The sequence below is a fragment of the Mauremys mutica genome, chromosome 9, assembly GCF_020497125.1.
Source record: "Mauremys mutica isolate MM-2020 ecotype Southern chromosome 9, ASM2049712v1, whole genome shotgun sequence".
In the NCBI taxonomy this organism is placed as follows: Eukaryota; Metazoa; Chordata; order Testudines; family Geoemydidae; genus Mauremys; species Mauremys mutica.
In genome coordinates, this window is record NC_059080.1 from 104993897 (window position 1) to 105000624 (window position 6728).

Genomic DNA, 6728 nt, shown 5'->3' on the forward strand with positions numbered 1-6728 from the left:
CCCCGAGCTACTCCTTCCTCTTCCAGACCTGATCTTGCAAGATCACAGCCCATTGCTCCACCCAAACCTCAAGACCCTCCATCTGACCCTATGGAAGCTCCATGGTTAAACCCAACGGAGCTGGCCTGTTTGGAACAAGTCCGCCAGGTATTGCTGAGTAGTAGGAAACCCATCTACTAGAGTATCTTTACCTTGCCAAGTGGAAGCATTTCTCCATATGGTCGTCTCAACAAGGCCTTTCACACTCACTAGGTCACCTCTTCACTCCATGCCAGTGTATCTGCTTCATCTGAAACAGCAGGGCCTAGCCATTTAGTTGATTAGGGTGCGCCTAGCAACCATCTCCACCTTCTGGTGGATGGTAGGTTGGTTTTTTTCACATAAAATGTCCATTCACTTCCTCAAGGGCTTAGAGAGACTATACCTACAGATTTGTGAACCCATTCCACCGTGGGACCTAAATTTGGTCCTGTCAAGACTCTCAGACCCTCCCCTTGAGCCTCTGGCATCATGCTCCTTGTCATACCTCTCCTGGAAGATCGCCTTCCTAGTAGCATAGAATCATAGAATCTCAGGGTTGGAAGGGACCTCAGGAGGTCATCTAGTCCAACCCCCTGCTCAAAGCAGGACCAAACCCAACTAAATCATCCCAGCCAGGGCTTTGTCAAGCCTGACCTTAAAAACCTCTAAGGAAGGAGATTCCACTACCTCCCTAGGTAACCCATTCCAGTGCTTCACCACCCTACTAGTGAAAAAGTTTTTCCTAATATCCAACCTAAACCTCCCCCTCTGCAACTTGAGACCATTACTCCTTGTTCTGTCATCTTCTACCACTGAGAACAGTCTAGATCCATCCTCTTTGGAACCCCCTTTCAGGTAGTTGAAAACAGCTATCAAATCCCCCCTCATTCTTCTCTTCTGCAGACTAAACAATCCCAGTTCCCTCAGCCTCTCCTCATAAGTCATGTGCTCCAGCCCCCTAATCATTTTTGTTGCCCTCCACTGGACTCTCTCCAATTTATCCACATCCTTCTTGTAGTGTGGGGCCCAAAACTGGACACAGTACTCCAAATGAGGCCTCACCAGTGCTGAGTAGAGGGGGATGATCACATCCCTTGATCTGCTGGAAATGCCCCTACTTATACAACCCAAAATGCCATTAGCCTTCTTGGCAACAAGGGCACACTGTTGACTCATATTCAGCTTTTCGTCCACCGTAACCCCTAGGTCCTTTTCTGCAGAACTGCTACCCAGCCATTCGGTCCCTAGTCTGTAGCAGTGCATGGGATTCTTCCGTCCTAAGTGCAGGACTCTGCACTTGTCCTTGTTGAACCTCATCATATTTCTTTTGGCCCAATCCTCTAATTTGTCTAGGTCCCTCTGTATCCTATCCCTACCCTCCAGCGTATCAACCACTCCTCCCAGTTTAGTGTCATCTGCAAACTTGCTAAGGGTGCAGTCCACACCATCCTCCAGATCGTTAATGAAGATATTGAACAAAACCGGCCCCAGCACCGACCCTTGGGGCACTCCACTTGATACCGGCTGCCATCTAGACATGGAACCATTGATCACTACCCGTTGAGCCCGACCATCTAGCCAGTTTTCTATCCACCTTACCGTCCATTCATCCAGCCCAGACTTCTTTAACTTGCTGGCAAGAATACTGTGGGAGACTGTATCAAAAGCTTTGCTAAAATCCAGAAATAGTACATCCACTGCTTTCCCCTTATCCACAGAGCCGGTTATCTCGTCATAGAAGGCAATTAGGTTAGTCAGGCATGACTTGCCCTTGGTGAATCCATGCTGACTGTTCCTGATCACTTTCCCCTCCTTTAAGTGGTTCAGGATTGATTCCTTGAGGACCTGTTCCATGATTTTTCCAGGGACTGAGGTGAGACTGACTGGCCTGTAGTTCCCTGGATCTTCCTTCTTCCCTTTTTTAAAGATGGGCACTACATTAGCTTTTTTCCAGTCATCCGGGACCTCCCCCGATCGCCATGATTTTTCAAAGATAATGGCCAATGGCTCTGCAATCTCATCGGCCAACTCCTTTAGCACCCTCGGATGCAGCGCATCCGGCCCCATGGACTTGTGCTCGTCCAGCTTTCCTAAATAGCCCCGAACTACTTCTTTCTCCACAGAGAGCTGGTCACCTCCTCCCCATACCGTGCTGCAGAGTGCAGCTGTCTGGGAGCTGACCTTGTCTGTGAAGACAGAGGCAAAAAAAGCATTGAGTACACTAGCTTTCTCCACATCCTCTGTCACTAGGTTCCCTCCCTCATTCAGCAAGGGGCCCACACTTTCCTTGACTTTCTTCCTGTTGCTAACATACCTAAAGAAACCCTTCTTGTTACTCCTAACATCTCCGGCTAGCTGCAACTCCAAGTGTGATTTGGCCTTCCTGATTTCACACCTGCATGCCTGAACAATACTTTTATACTCCTCCCTGGTTATTTGTCCAATCTTCCACTTCTTGTAAGCTGTTCTTTTGTGTTTAAGACGAGCAAGGATTTCACTGTTAAGCCAAGCTGGTCGCCTGCCATATTTACTTCTCTTTAGCAATTACCTTAGCCAGGAGGGTCTCAGAGATCAGGGCCCTTACATCAGAAACCCCATATAAAATGTTCTTTAAGGACAAGGTACAATGTCACCCCAGTCCCGCGTTCCTCCTGAAGGCTGATGTGGTTAGGTCCTATGGTGTTGCTATGTATTTTTCCCTCTTAGTTATTCGCTTACCTTCCAATGTACCACTCAGGAAGTTTTATTATTTTTTTCTTTTCTTCACTTACCATACAAACTTGTTCCATTTAGATTTATTTTAATTAAAACATTTTCAGTTAAATTCACAAAGGCATACTCTCAAAGAGCTGACGTGCAACAAGCACAAATACAGATTATTTCTAGTGGTGGTGACATTTTAGAGCTGACCAAGCTCTTGGTGCTATGGTAGACACAAAATACAGAGCTGTGGTACCCAAGAGATTATAGTCCAACATAAACTAATCCTATGAACAGTATCATTCCAGTGTCCATGCAAACTGTGCTCCATTCTCAAAGCTATCTCTCTCTCTCTCACATACACACACAAAACAGGGTTCAGAAAAAGTCTTGTTCAACAATGAAAAGCAAATGAGACACACAAACCTCCCAGCAGGGCCACCCAGAGCCCACCCTGTGAACTTTGCCCTGTAGTAAAATTTACTTTAAATACTGAAAACTTGAGACATACACATTATTCTAAGAATTCAGTTAAGAATGTCAAGGAACAAAATATTAATGGGCTAAGGGGTTAAGCATCTGCATAGTTCATAGCTCAATTTATTCAATTCCCTTAAAGAAGTAAGAGACTGATTTTTTTTTCAGGTGAATTGAAAATTATACTCTGTACTGGGTTTTATTCTATTAGTAGTAGTACTAGCAAACTTCTATCTTAGCTTCTTTTCCACTACCTGTTACTAGATGATCAGTTAGATCAGGATAAGCCAGGAGAATATGCAGATTTCAGTTGCAGACCTCACCTTAATGATACCCAGAAACTGAAGGTAGCACAGAATTTGGTAGTGCACACATTAAGCTGCTGTATCTACACTAGTACTCTGTGATCTGCACTGGCTACCTGTGATGGCCTGGTCCATTGTGGCATATTTGTGATCTGTGGAAGTGTATCACTGGCATCTTCTCATTAAATAATGAAGAGCACAGCTCAACACAGATTCAGAGTGATGTGGATCGCTTGGTGAACTTGGCATAAGCAAAGTGTGTTTGGCTATGGCTAAATGTCAGTGTTTACAACTAAGAACAAAGAGTGCAGGCCATTCTTACAGGATGTGGGACTTTAGCCAGGGAAGCAGTGACTGAAAAATATGTGAGGGTTGTGGTGGATATCAGCAGACCATGAGCTCCCAGTGTGAGGGCATGGCCAAAAGAGCTAATGTGATCCTGGAATGTATAAATGGGAATTTTACCTCTGTATTTGGCACTGGTGCAGCTGCTGCTGAAATACTGTGTCCAGTTCTGATGCCCACACTTCAAGAAGAATGTTGATAAATTTGAGAGAGTGCAGAAAAGAGGCATGAGAAGGTTTAAAAGATTAGAAACTTGAAGAGCTCGAGCTCTTTAGCTTAACAAAGAGAAGGTTACAGGGTGACTTAATTACAGATTGTACATGGGGAACTTGAAAGACTGCCATAAAAAACATGGAGAAAAGGTGTTCTCTCTTGCCACAGAAAGCAGGACAAGAGGCAATGGGTTCAAACTACAGCGTAGCAGATTTAGATTAAATCTCAGGAAAAACTTCGTAACTGTAAAAACAGTCGGACAGCGGACCAGACTGTCTCAGGAGGTTGTGGAAGTTCCTTCACTAGACATTTTCAAAAGAAGGCTGGGTAGCCTTCTGTCTTGGATGGATTAGACCAGTGGTTCCCAAAGTGGTTCCTGAACCCTTGGGGGTTTGCAAAATGTTACAGGGGGTTCTTGGAAAAAATTCCATAATGGCGGAAGAAAAAGTGCATGCCAAAACAGAACCATATTGTGGCCAGTGTAGCAGCGGTAACACCCCTCAGTTAGTCGATGGTCATTCTCTGAGGCGTGCTATTTTGCTCCAGTGAGACGTGAGCTAATCTCATTTACTAGTTTGTTCATTTGTTAGCATTCTCACTGTGTTACTTTTATTTGAACTGTTGTATACCCAATAATGGACAAGTGGCTGAAAACAGAATTTGTAAAGACATGAGAAAACAAATGTTCGATATCAGCTAGTGTTTTATCAAGTCCAAAGTGTCGAAATCTAAGCCAAATGATCATGATGATCCAGAAAAGTCGCTTATGAAGAAAAGAAAATATGACGGCGATTATGTAAAATATGGCTTTACATGCATTGGTGATCAAGAGTGTCCAGAATCACAGTGCCTAATTTGTGGTGATGTTCTAGCAAACAGCAGTCTCAAACCTCCTCTACTTCAGCACCGCTTAGAAATTAGACACCCTGTACAACTTGACAAGCCTGTTAATTTTTTTCAAGCATAAATTAGCCAAATAGAAAAGTTACATTACCAGTTTTGTATCCAAAGCAAGTACTGATAACGAAAATGCACTTGAAGCATCCTACCAAGTGAGCCACCAAGTAGCAAAAGCATCAGAAGCCCATAGCATAGCAGCAAGCTTGGTTGGTCCATGTATAAAAGACGTAGTTCATTGCATGCTCAGAGAAAAGGATGCAAAAAGGATTGACATAGTACCTTTGTCCTATAATACTTTGTTGCGAAGAATAATGACATGTCAAATAATGTAGAAACCACAATTGTACATAGAATGAAAAATAGTCCATATTATGCTATAAATTGGATGAATCAACTGATGTTGCTAATCTATCTATTTTGCTAGTGTTTGTACATTATGTGAATGAAGGTATGGTTGAAGAAGACTACTTGTTTTGCTGACCATTGAAAGAATGTACAACTTGTACTTCTGAGGGCATTCTGCACCAAAAAAATAAAAATTTTGTGCACAATATTTTAAAATTCTGCAAGTTTTATTTGTCAATAAATAAATGCAGAGGCTCCAGCCTGGCAGTGTGGAGCATAGGCCACTGGCTTGTTAAAGGTGGGAGATCACTCTGCTGCCCCACCCTCCACCTCTGGGACATGGACTCAGCAGTGAGGCTTTGCCAGACCCTGACACAGCACAAGGCCTGGACCTGCCCCAGAAACACCCTGGGGCCCTGTGCCCCTGCACCAGATGTGAGGCAGGCAGGCTCAGCCAGACAGGATCCAAGTGTTGAGGGGCTCAGTGTGGGGGGATCCAGGTGTGGGGTGACAGGTTTCTGTGTGGGACAATCTGGGTGCAGGCAGCTCGGGGGGGGGTCTAAGTGTGGGAGGATCTGGATGCACAGAGGCTTGCATGGGGTTCCAGGTGCAGGGGTAATTGGGACTCTGCTGGGGCTTCCAAGTGAAGGTGGTTGGGGCTAAGCAGAGGGGTCTGGGTATGGGGAGGTCTCAGTGTGGGGGGGTCTGGATGCTGGGGGAGTGGGGCTTGGTGGTGTTGGGGCCTGGATGCAGCTAGTTGGGGGTCTGCATGTGGGGGCTCAGGGTGGTGCAGGGGATGGGGATTTGAGTGCAGATAGCTCAGGGGGGGTCTGGGTGCAGGGGTGGGGGTCTGGGTGCAGAGGGCTACAGATGCAGGAGTTGAGGTTCAGTGGGGTAGGGTTCAGGTATGGAGGGCTAGAGGGGTTCTGGATGTATACAGTGAGGCTTGGCTGGTGTGTCTGGGTATGGGAGGTCTGTATGCACGGGGGGTTGGGTGGATGGGGGAGAAACTTCCCATACAGTAAACCCTCCCGCCACAGTTGAGGAGTGATGGCAGGAAGCAGGGGAGGATGCTGAGCTTCCTGCTACTGGGGAAAGTTTCGAGGGGTGGGGATCTGACAGCCCCAGTCAGTCCTTGCAGGGGAAGAGGAAGTCGTACTCTCCTGCCTCCAGCCCTGCCGGGACTAGTAGCTGATCCCGGCTCAGGGTAGGAGCCACTGGATGGGGTGTCCCTAGCCCTGTGGCGATTTATGTCTCCACTGGCTGCTCCGGGTCCCTGAAACAATGTACCTGCTCTGCTAGGGAATGGTGTATGACTGCTCTTACAGCTTCCCTTTGCTTCCCTGTCAGAGAGTCATTTTTCTGCAGGAAAGCAAAGAAATCTGCAGGGGACATGAAGTCTGCACACACGCAGTGGTTCAG

At 46.2% G+C, this 6728-nt stretch overlaps 1 protein-coding gene across 8 annotated transcripts in view; it reads left to right on the plus strand.

Annotated features, from left to right (window-relative positions):
• Positions 1-6728, plus strand: part of DLG1 (discs large MAGUK scaffold protein 1) — a 740792-nt gene that overhangs the window by 374110 nt on the left and 359954 nt on the right. The window lies entirely within an intron of this gene.